The 13,382-nt window shown below is 48.1% G+C and overlaps 1 non-coding gene across 1 annotated transcript; it reads right to left on the reverse strand.

The window, feature by feature from the left end:
• Positions 1–13,194: 13,194 nt before the first annotated feature.
• On the reverse strand, positions 13,195–13,267 carry TRNAK-UUU (transfer RNA lysine (anticodon UUU)). The gene has a single exon. It is a non-coding gene; the product is annotated as a tRNA-Lys (tRNA).
• Positions 13,268–13,382: the final 115 nt, after the last annotated feature.

Consider the following 13,382-nt stretch of genomic DNA (forward strand, 5'->3'; position numbering starts at 1 on the left):
GGGTCACTATACTACATACTGCTTACACTGGGGTCACTATACTACATACTGGTTACACTGGGGTCAATATACTACATACTGGTCACACAGGGGTCACTATACTACATACTGGTCACACTGGGGTCACTATACTACATACTGGTCACACTGGGGTCAATATACTACATACTGGTCACACTGGGGTCAATATACTACATACTGGTCACACAGGGGTCACTATACTACATACTGGTCACACTAGGGTCACTATACTACATACTGGTCACACTGGGGTCAATATACTACATACTGGTCACACTGGGGTCCCTATACTACATACTGGTCACACAGGGGTCACTATACTACATACTGGTCACAATAGGGTTACTATACTACATACTGGTCACACTGGGGTCACTATACTACATACTAGTCACACGGGGGTCACTATACTACATACTGGTTACACTGGGGTCACTATACTACATACTGGTCACACTGGGGTCACTATACTACATACTGGTTACACTGGGGTCACTATACTACATACTGGTCACACTGGGGTCGCTATACTACATACTGGTTACACTGGGGTCACTATACTACATACTGGTCACACTGGGGTCACTATACTACATACTGGTCACACAGGGGTCACTATACTACATACTGGTCACACTGGGGTCACTATACTACATACTGGTCACACTGGGGTCACTATACTACATACTGGTCACACTGGGGTCAATATACTACATACTGGTCACACAGGGGTCACTATACTACATACTGGTCACACTGGGGTCACTATACTACATACTGGTCACACTAGGGTCACTATACTACATACTGCTTACACTGGGGTCACTATACTATATACTGGTCACACTGGGGTCACTATACTACATACTGGTCACACTGGGGTCACTATACTACATACTGGTCACACTGGGGTCACTATACTACATACTGGTCACACTGGGGTCACTATACTACATACTGGTCACACTGGGGTCACTATACTACATACTGGTCACACTAGGGTCACTATACTACATAGTGGTCACACTAGGGTCACTATACTACATACTGCTTACACTGGGGTCACTATACTACATACTGGTCACACTGGGGTCACTATACTACATACTGGTCACACTGGGGTCACTATACTACATACTGGTTACACTGGGGTCACTATACTACATACTGGTCACACTGGGGTAACTATACTACATACTGGTCACACTAGGGTCACTATACTACATACTGCTTACACTGGGGTCACTATACTACATACTGGTTACACTGGGGTCAATATACTACATACTGGTCACACAGGGGTCACTATACTACATACTGGTCACACTGGGGTCACTATACTACATACTGGTCACACTGGGGTCAATATACTACATACTGGTCACACTGGGGTCAATATACTACATACTGGTCACACAGGGGTCACTATACTACATACTGGTCACACTAGGGTCACTATACTACATACTGGCCACACTGGGGTCCCTATACTACATACTGGTCACACAGGGGTCACTATACTACATACTGGTCACAATAGGGTTACTATACTACATACTGGTCACACTGGGGTCACTATACTACATACTAGTCACACGGGGGTCACTATACTACATACTGGTTACACTGGGGTCACTATACTACATACTGGTCACACTGGGGTCACTATACTACATACTGGTTACACTGGGGTCACTATACTACATACTGGTCACACTGGGGTCGCTATACTACATACTGGTTACACTGGGGTCACTATACTACATACTGGTCACACTGGGGTCACTATACTACATACTGGTTACACTGGGGTCACTATACTACATACTGGTCACACTGGGGTCACTATACTACATACTGGTTACACTGGGGTCACTATACTACATACTGGTCACACTGGGGTCACTATACTACATACTGGTCACACTGGGGTCACTATACTACATACTGGTCACACTGGGGTCACTATACTACATACTGGTCACACTGGGGTCAATATACTACATACTGGTCACACAGGGGTCACTATACTACATACTGGTCACACTGGGGTAACTATACTACATACTGGTTACACTGGGGTCACTATACTACATACTGGTTACACTGGGGTCACTATACTACATACTGGTCACACTGGGGTAACTATACTACATACTGGTTACACTGGGGTCACTATACTAGATAGTGGTCACACTGGGGTCAATATACTACATACTGGTCACACTGGGGTCACTATACTACATACTGGTTACACTGGGGTCACTATACTACATACTGTTCACACTGGGGTCACTATACTACATACTGGTCACACTAGGGTCACTATACTACATACTGGCCACACTGGGGTCCCTATACTACATACTGGTCACACTGGGGTCACTATACTACATACTAGTCACACTGGGGTCACTATACTACATACTGGTCACACTGGGGTCACTATACTACATACTGGTCACACTGGGGTCACTATACTAGATACTGCTTACACTGGGGTCACTATACTACATACTGGTCACACTGGGGTCACTATACTACATACTGCTTACACTGGGGTCACTATACTACATACTGGTCACACTGGGGTCACTATACTACATACTGGTCACACTGGGGTCACTATACTAGATACTGCTTACACTGGGGTCACTATACTACATACTGGTCACACTGGGGTCACTATACTACATACTGCTTACACTGGGGTCACTATACTAGATACTGCTTACACTGGGGTCACTATACTACATACTGGTCACACTGGGGTCACTATACTACATACTGGTCACACTGGGGTCACTATACTACATACTAGTCACACTAGGGTCACTATACTACATACTGCTTACACTGGGGTCACTATACTACATACTGGTCACACTGGGGTCACTATACTACATACTGGTCACACTGGGGTCACTATACTACATACTGGTCACACTGGGGTCACTATACTACATACTGGTCACACTGGGGTCACTATACTACATACTGGTCACACTGGGGTCACTATACTACATACTGGTCCAATGGGGTCACTATACTATATACTGGTCACACAGGGGTCACAATACTACATACTGGTCACACAGGGGTCACAATACTACATACTAGTCACACTAGGGTCACTATACTACATACTGGTCACACAGGGGTCACAATACTACATACTGGTCACACAGGGGTCACTATACTACATACTGGTCACACTGGGGTCACTATACTACATACTGGTCACACTGGGGTCACAATACTACATACTGGTCACACTGGGGTCACTATACTACATACTGGTAACACTGGGGTCACAATACTACATACTGGTCACACTGGGGTCACTATACTACATACTGCTTACACTGGGGTCACTATACTACATACTGGTCACACTGGGGTCACTATACTACATACTGGTCACACTGGGGTCACTATACTACATACTGGTCCAATGGGGTCACTATACTATATACTGGTCACACAGGGGTCACAATACTACATACTGGTCACACAGGGGTCACAATACTACATACTGGTCACACAGGGGTCACAATACTACATACTAGTCACACTAGGGTCACTATACTACATACTGGTCACACAGGGGTCACAATACTACATACTGGTCACACAGGGGTCACTATACTACATACTGGTCACACTGGGGTCACTATACTACATACTGGTCACACTGGGGTCACAATACTACATACTGGTCACACTGGGGTCACTATACTACATACTGGTAACACTGGGGTCACAATACTACATACTGGTCACACTGGGGTCACTATACTACATACTGTTCACACAGGGGTCACTATACTACATACTGGTCACACTAGGGTCACTATACTACATACTGGTCACACTGGGGTCACTATACTACATACTGGTAACACTGGGGTCACAATACTACATACTGGTCACACTGGGGTCACTATACTACATACTGTTCACACAGGGGTCACTATACTACATACTGGTCACACTGGGGTCACTATACTACATACTGGTCACACTGGGGTCACTATACTACATACTGGTCACACTGGGGTCACTATACTACATACTGGTTATGTATCCTGGTCAAGAGCAAAAATAGAAGAAGGAGGAGTAAAAATGGATCCCTCTAACCTTTTGAAGGTCAGAGCGAGTCCATTCACACCATTGAAAAGTTCACATTGTTCAGAACTCTGCAGCCTCTTCCTCTCAAGATTTACCAGGGGGAGCCGCCTTGAATTAGTCAAGATGACTAGGGGTAACAAAACAGCTGGGACAGCCATATTGTTTTCCGATTTGTCCGATTCAGCCTTCACAAACTGTATGATCTATGGCGTATTAACCACCCTACGGAGAAGACGTTCACTTTTTATTTCCCTTCTCATAAAATTCCTGTATAGACTATTTCTTTGGCAATGTCCCTGAGGTCTGTCTCCTTCGCAGGGCACGGATTGATCTAATTTCTTGGTCAGATCATGTCCCTGTTCTGATAGAGTTGGCAGACCTACATGCCCCGACCAGGGTTTGCCATTGGCGCCTGAATGAAAGTCTCCTTAAAAATCAGATATCACAGGAGTCTATTAAAAACGGTATTTCAGCCTACTTTCTCGAGAATGAGGGTTCAGTCTTTTCAAACACATAATTTTATGGGAGGCCCATAAAGCAGTGGTGCTTAAAGCGATATTATTGATACAGTTAACCAGTAGTCGGATCAGGCCTTCCTCCTGAGTTTAGATGCTGAGAAGGCATTTGACCTCATTGGGTGGCCCTTTATGTTCGAGACATTGAAATCTTTTGGTTTCTTTGGTCCCTTCCTGACTGCTGAGCAGAGGTTATATGCCAAACTAATGGCAGCGCTCACGTTTCTGCATATGATCTCCAATACGTTCCCTCTTTCAAATGGTACCGCCAATGTTGCCCACCTACGCCATTACTGTTCGTTCTTTGGGTCCTGGCTTTGGCTCAAAAAAATCTGTCAGATAATCTGTTGCTGTAATAGGGCCCTTAGTATAAAGCCTTTGGTGGCGGCCATTAATTGCCCTGACGTCAAGGGGGTCTCCATCAGAGGCACAGAATTTAAAATCTTGCTGTTTGCAGATGATGTTCTTACTTTGTCTGATCCAATCGCTACTCTGCCTGTTCTCCACAACTTGCTCACCACATTTGGGTCCTTGTCGGTTTATGAGGTCAATACCTCTAAATCAGAAGCAATGCCTCTAAACTTGCTGGATTCTACGGTGGATAGATTGAAATCCAACTTCCAATTGTATGGACTGCCATATCCATTAAATACAAGGCATTTGCTTGACCCCCACGTACTCCTCCTTGTATTCGGCTAATCCCTAATGTCTAAATGTTCCTCACAGTACATTTCCCTATTGGGTCAGATTGCCTCTTCCGAAACTCCTCTATCACTTCGAGACTCTGCCGGTCAGGGTTCCATTGCATGAGCTCAAGTCTATGCAAAGTGCCATGTTCAAATTTATATGGCGCTCTGGTCAGCATTGTATTCCAAAGATGAAGTCATGATGAGTAGCAAGACGCAAGGGGGGCTGGCCATTCCGGACCTTTTACATTACCATTAGGCAGCTCATTTGCAGCAGATCCCGGCCTGGTCTAAATATCATGCTTATAAGAAGGAGTCAGCGACTGAAACACTATGGTTTGCACCATTTCACTCTAACTCCTTTCTGTGGCATAAATTCCCTCCCTCCTATTCGCATCTCTCCCTTCTGGGTCCCATGCGCTTAAAGGGGTTATCCAGTGCTACAAAAACATGGTCACTTTTCCCCCTCTTTTGACTCCAGATTGGGTGGGGTTTCAAACTCAGTTCCATTGAAGTAAATGGAGCTTAATTGCAAACAACACCTGAACTGGAGACAAGAGAGGGGGGAAAAGTGGCCATGTTTTCGTAGCGCTGAAGAACCCCTTTAACTTTGTCTCTCTGGGCCACCTGTGCCTCTAGATTTCAGCTTTACTCCCTGGTCTCCCCCCTTAATTCCTTCCTGTTGTATCCAGAATTTTCTCCGGGGCTTGAGTCGTCTATGGTACGGGCCTGGTGTGCAAGGATAATGTTTCAGTTTGCCGACATTGTGGATCCATTATCTCGGACGCTGCTCCCCTTTGAGAAATTGGTGGATAGGAATGATCTTGCAGTTTCGGAGCGCTTTTCTTATTTGGAAGTGTGTCACCTTATGACTGCCCATTTGGGGTCTCTGTTTCCAGGCAGACTGCGTTTGAACAACTGGTGCGGACAGGTACATCTACCAAAGGGATGATTTCGGCTATATACACTATTCTTAAAGGGGTTCTCCAGCGCTACAAAAACATGGCTACTTTTCCCCCTCTCTTGTCTCTAGTTCAGGTGTGGTTTGCAATTAAAGGGGTACTCTGGCGGGGGGGGGGCATTTTTTTTCCTAAGAACGGGACGTAGGAAACGACGTCCACTCACCTCCCTGGTTCCAGCGGCGGGTCCCGCGGCGCTCTGGTCCCCGTTTCCCGGACGCTTCCTGGTGTCCGACGCGGGCCCGAGACGATAAGTCCACTCACCTACCCCTTTAGGCTCCATTTACTTCAATTAAACTTATGGTGCGTTTACACAGGCAGATTTATCTGACAGATTTTTGAAGCCAAAGCCAGGAACAGACCTTAAACTGGGAACGGGTCATAAAGGAAAGACTGAGATTTCTCCTTTTTTCAAATTCATTCCTAGCTTTGGCTTTCAAAATCTGTCAGATAAATCTGCCTGTGTAAACGCACCATAAGTTTGAAACCCCACCCAATCTGGAGACAAGAGGGGGAAAAGTAGCCATGTTCTTGTAGCGCTGGATAACCCCTTTAACTCCCCTGTGGGAGATGAGCCGATTAGGCACATAAACATGGACAGGTGGGAAGTGTTTCTGGGTAGACCCCTGAATGTTGGAGTATTATATGGGAAAGGGCTGCAACTTCATCCATTTGCACAACTTACAGGGAGACAAACTACAAGAGTATGATGATGTGGTACCATACCCCCAAACTCCTTCACAAACTCAATCCCTCCGTGTCTCTGTTATGCTGGCGGTGTCTGGGTGTGACGGGATCCTTGTGTCCCATCTTTTGGGAGTGCCCCCTGATTAGGGGATTCTGGACAGGTGTGATTCTGGAAGGGTTCTCCAGAAGACCACCCCCTTGGATCCGGTCCTGTGTCTCCTAAATCTGACGCCTCAAGCTGCGTTTACACAGAACGATTATTGTGCGAATTTGAACGATAACGATGAAATTTGAACAATAATCGTACATGTAAACGCAGCGAACGATAGAACGAAAAATTGTTCATTTTGATCTTACATGTTCTAAAATCGTCTTTCGTTGTTCGCAAAAAATTCGCAGATCGTTCAGTGTAAACAGTCGTTCACCGATTTTTCCTATGTGCGAGATAGGCTTATCGTACCGTCTAAACGCTGAGCGTTCTGAAAAAAAAAATCGTTACTCAGACATCGGTAATCGTACGATCGGGCCAATTATCGTTTTGTGTAAACGCAGCATCAGACGCTGGGTAAAAAAGCTTCTAAATTGCTCCTTATAATTAACCGCTGCCAAATCTTTAAAGGGGTTGTCCGGCGATAAAAAATTATTCAGAGAATAACACACATTACAAAGTTATACAACTTTGTAATGTATGTTATGTCTGTGAATGGCCCCCTTCCCCGTGTTTCCCCCCACCCACGCTAGACCCGGAAGTGTGGTGCATTATACTCACCGCATCTCGTGTCGTCCACGGTCTCCGATCGTCAGCAGTGACGTCTTCTTCGGGAGGCCGGCGGATCTTCCCGAGTGCCGGCCGCCCTCTGCAGCGTCATCCGAAGCTCAGCCGCGATTGGCTGAGCATAACTGTGCTCAGCCAATCGCAGCTGATGACGTGGCCGCGTCATCAGCCGCTCAGCCGCGATTGGCTGAGCACAGTTATGCTCAGCCAATCGCGGCTGATCTTCGGATGACGCTGCAGAGGGCGGCTGGCACTCGGGAAGATCCGCTGGGCTCCCGAAGAAGACGTCACTGCTGAGGATCGGAGACCGTGGTCGGCACGTGACAGGTAATGTATAGCGCACCACACTTCCGGGTACACGGGTGGGGGTGGTGGGACACGGGGAAGGGGGCCATTCACAGACATAACATACATTACAAAGTTGTATAACTTTGTAATGTTTGTTATTCTGTGAATAATTTTTTATCGCCGGACAACCCCTTTAATTGCCAGATCTTGGAGGCAAAAGTCTCCTTGCTCCATGGAATATGTGAGGAGTAGAATGAAAGAGTTGAGATTTTTTGGAACGTTTAACGGCCCCGAGGAATAGTAAACTGGAGACCTTTGATTTGACTTGGTCCCCATGGGATGACTTTCCATCCTCTAGGGCCTGTACTTTCCCTCCATCTCTGTCCCCTTTCCTTGCCCTCCCTTGTCTCCCCAGTTTGTGTCCTCCATTTTGTTATGTCTCTGTGTTATGGTTATTTTACTTTACGGTAGTTGCAAATTATGATAACTATTTATGCTGTATTTTCGTTGCTTCACAATAAATGTCTGGCTTTTTTATAGCTTATTTTTGCTGACTACGGTTACTTATTGGCCTATTGTTTTGTCTGTTTTAAAATTTAAAAGTTTCAATAAACATCACAGTTATTAAAAAAGAAAAGAAAAGTTCACATCTGAGGGTAAGCTGGTATTCTCTGTTATCAGCCAAGCCAGGCTCAGGAAAACAATGTATTGTAGTATTCCTATAATGTCCCCTTTAAATGTCTCCATCCCCATTATTGTCACACGGTGCGACTGGAAACGCAGATCATTAGTGATAATTGTTACAAGAGCAGCAGCTATAATATACACAATATCATTATAACTGTATGGGGTGGCAGCTATAATATACACTATACCATTATACCTGTATAATCCTTATAGGGGCGGCAGCTATAATATACACTATACCATTATACCTGCATAATCCTTATAGGGGCGGCAGCTATAATATACACTATACCATTATACCTGTATAATCCTTATAGGGGCGGCAGCTATAATATACATTATACCATTATACCTGTATAATCCTTATAGAAGCAGCAGCTATAATATACACAATATCATTATAACTGTATGGGGTGGCAGCTATAATATACACTATACCATTATACCTGCATAATCCTTATAGAAGCGGCAGCTATAATATACACTATACCATTATACCTGCATAATCCTTATAGGGGCGGCAGCTATAATATACACTATACCATTATACCTGTATAATCCTTATAGGGGCGGCAGCTATAATATACATTATACCATTATACCTGCATAATCCTTATAGGGGCGGCAGCTATAATATACACAATACCATTATACGTGTATAATCCTTATAGGGGCGGCAGCTATAATATACACTATACCATTATACCTGTATAATCCTTATAGGAGCTGCAGCTATAATATACACTATACCATTATACCTGTATAATCCTTATAGGAGCGGCAGCTATAAATGTCTGACAGGTTACTGGTATAATCTACATTTATCGCTGTTAATAATAATAATCCGTTACAGAAGACGTTTCAGGGCCGAGCTGGTTAGTCTGTGTATTGTTGTGCCCGTGGCGGCTGTGAGCGCTGCTCTGGGGACACATTAATGCTGCTGCTTCCTGCTAATGACATTGCTGTAGAGATTGCTCGTCCTCCGGCGTGGCCCTCAGGGGCCCCTCTATTACCGGGCACAGGGGAGATGCTTCCTGCACCTCCCTGATTGAATCTCTATTTATAACCAACAATCTGCGATCAATACATTCATGTTAGAGGGAGGCGGCGGCCGAGGAGTTATAGATATATATATATATATATATATATATATATATATACAGGCTCGGCCTCCTGTCCTTCAGGGAAAGGTCACTCAGGCTACAGCCCAGGCCGCAGGCTTCACCTCTGCCCTGCCAGCTGACAGCCGGGGGTCAGGAGGGTGACAGGTGAGGAGGCGGCTGTACATGGGGATATTCTGGGAGATGTATGGCGGAGATCACCGTCTGGTAACATTTGGTGGCCGCGTAATTCACTACTATCCTGCACCATCACAGGAGAGGAAGAAAGACTGTCATGGTGTATGATGGGTCCTGCTGACTGTCATGGTGTATGATGAGTCCCCCTGACTGTCATGGTGTATGATGGTCCCGCTGACTGTCATGGTGTATGATGGACCTCGCTGACTCTCATGGTGTATGATGGACCCCGCTGACTCTCATGGTGTATGATGAGCCCCCCTGACTGTCATGGTGTATGATGAGCCCCCCTGACTGTCATGGTGTATGATGGGCCCCGCTGTCATGGTGTATGATGGACCCCACTGACTGTCATGGTGTATGACCCTACAGATCCCCCACAAGTATAGAGGAGTCTCACAGTAACAATGAGGTGTCCTAATCCAGGTGGAAATGTGGCGCCCACAACCACAGGAGGCACTATGAAGCCTCCTGTCTCTCTCCCCGTACCCTATAGATTGTAAGCCCACGGGGGCAGGGTCCTCTCTCCCTATGTAAGCCCTCGAGGGCAGGAACCTCTCTCCCTATGTAAGCCCTCAGGGGCAGGGTCCTCTTTCCCTATGCAAGCCCTCGGGGGCAGGGTCCTCTTTCCCTATGCAAGCCCTCGGGGGCAGGGTCCTCTCTCCCTATGTAAGCCCTCGAGGGCAGGGTCCTCTTTCCCTATGCAAGCCCTCGGGGGCAGGGTCCTCTCTCCCTATGTAAGCCCTCGAGGGCAGGGTCCTCTTTCCCTATGCAAGCCCTCGGGGGCAGGGTCCTCTCTCCCTATGTAAGCCCTCGGGGGCAGTGTCCTCTCTCCCTATGTAAGCCCTCGGGGGCAGGGTCCTCTCTCCCTATGTAAGCCCTCGGGGGCAGGGTCCTCTTTCCCTATGCAAGCCCTCGGGGGCAGGGTCCTCTCTCCCTATGTAAGCCCTCGAGGGCAGGGTCCTCTTTCCCTATGCAAGCCCTCGGGGGCAGGGTCCTCTCTCCCTATGTAAGCCCTCGGGGGCAGTGTCCTCTCTCCCTATGTAAGCCCTCGGGGGCAGGGTCCTCTCTCCCTATGTAAGCCCTCGGGGGCAGTGTCCTCTCTCTCTATGTAAGCCCTCGGGGGCAGTGTCCTCTCTCCCTATGTAAGCCCTCGCGGGCAGGGTCCTCTCTCCCTATGTAAGCCCTCGGGGCAGGGTCCTCTTTCCCTATGTAAGCCCTTGGGGGCAGGGTCCTCTCTCCCTATGCAAGCCCTCGGGGCAGGGTCCTCTCTCTCCCTATGTAAGCCCTCGGGGGCAGGGTCCTCTCTCCCTATGTAAGCCCTCGGGGGCAGGGTCCTCTCTCCCTATGTAAGCCCTCGGGGGCAGGGTCCTCTCTCCCTATATAAGCTCTCGGGGGCAGGGTCCTCTCTCCCTATGTAAGCCCTCAGGGGCAGGGTCCTCTCTCCCTATATAAGCCCTTGGGGGCAGGGTCCTCTCTCCCTATGTAAGCCCTCATGGGCAGGCTCCTCTCTCCCTATGTAAGCCCTTGGGGGCAGGGTACTCTCTCCCTATGTAAGCCCTCGCGGGCAGGGTCCTCTCTCCCTATGTAAGCCCTCGTGTGCAGGGTCCTCTCTCCCTATGTAAGCCCTCGTGGGCAGGGTCCTCTTTCCCTATGTAAGCCCTCGGGGGCAGGGTCCCCTCTCCCTATGTAAGCCATGGGGGACAGGGTCCTGTCTCCCTATGTAAGCCCTTGGGGGCAGGGTCCTCTCTCCCTATGCAAGCCCTCGGGGCAGGGTCCTCTCTCTCCCTATGTAAGCCCTCGGGGGCAGGGTCCTCTCTCCCTATGTAAGCCCTCGGGGGCAGGGTCCTCTCTCCCTATGTAAGCCCTCGGGGGCAGGGTCCTCTCTCCCTATATAAGCTCTCGGGGGCAGGGTCCTCTCTCCCTATGTAAGCCCTCAGGGGCAGGGTCCTCTCTCCCTATGTAAGCCCTCATGGGCAGGGTCCTCTCTCCCTATGTAAGCCCTTGGGGGCAGGGTACTCTCTCCCTATGTAAGCCCTCGCGGGCAGGGTCCTCTCTCCCTATGTAAGCCCTCGTGTGCAGGGTCCTCTCTCCCTATGTAAGCCCTCGTGGGCAGGGTCCTCTTTCCCTATGTAAGCCCTCGGGGGCAGGGTCCCCTCTCCCTATGTAAGCCATGGGGGACAGGCTCCTCTTCCCCCATGTACCAGCCTGTCTTTTGCCTTCATGTAATGTTTTCTGATCTTGTATTGTTTCTGCTTGTTACCCCTATCTATTGTATAGCGCTCTGGAATTAAGGGCACTTTATAAATAAGTAATAATAAGTATATAGCATGCTGTATACACTATGGGGATGGGAAGCGTCTCTGACCGATGCAGGGGGGGGGGGGGGGGGGGGGGGAGTTGATCCCTGTACAATGTGACTGAGCTGTGTGACGCTTGCAGAATCATTGCTCCCTCACCAGTCACCCCTGTCAGTAATGTCCCATCTGCTTCTATCACCTATCAATGCCCCCTCACATGCCCCCTCCCCAGCCCCCCATTGCCTGCAGAACACATCAGTCATTATCCTTCCTACAGTCACACATTATACTGTCACTCCTCCAGCGCCACCTGCTGCCCGCCTGTGCTCATCACTCTCCCACTGTAATGTACGCAATCCATAGACTCTTCTCTCCAGCGCCACCTGCTGCCCGCCTGTGCTCATCACTCTGACACTGTAATGTACGCAATCCATAGACTCTTCTCTCCAGCGCCACCTGCTGCCCGCCTGTGCTCATCACTCTCCCACTGTAATGTACGCAATCCATACTCTTCTCTCCAGCGCCACCTGCTGCCCGCCTGTGCTCATCACTCTCCCACTGTAATGTACGCAATCCATAGACTCTTCTCTCCAGCGCCACCTGCTGCCCGCCTGTGCTCATCACTCTCCCACTGTAATGTACGCAATCCATTCGCTTCTCTTCAGCGCCACCTGCTGGTCGTCTGTGCTCTTCACAACCAATGACGGACGCCCTCACATGTGCTATAACAGATGTTTAGCTGAGATTGCAACGTGTTACCGTGACTAAAACGCAGAAATCGGTAAAATGGCGCAATAATGAAGATCCTGACAAGCCCAGAAAATAAAAGGCCAAAAGATTTTGGAGCCGCCCGAACAGGGACTTGAACCCTGGACCCTCAGATTAAAAGTCTGATGCTCTACCGACTGAGCTATCCGGGCTCCATGAGAAACAGTCAGGAGGAGCGGCCTGCAAACATCAGAGCACAATGTAACACATGGCCGACACACAGGACCTCAGGACTCTGCAATATACTCGGATGATGTCATCACTTAC

The sequence above is a fragment of the Dendropsophus ebraccatus genome, chromosome 9 (genome assembly GCF_027789765.1).
Source record: "Dendropsophus ebraccatus isolate aDenEbr1 chromosome 9, aDenEbr1.pat, whole genome shotgun sequence".
Taxonomy (NCBI): Eukaryota; Metazoa; Chordata; class Amphibia; order Anura; family Hylidae; genus Dendropsophus; species Dendropsophus ebraccatus.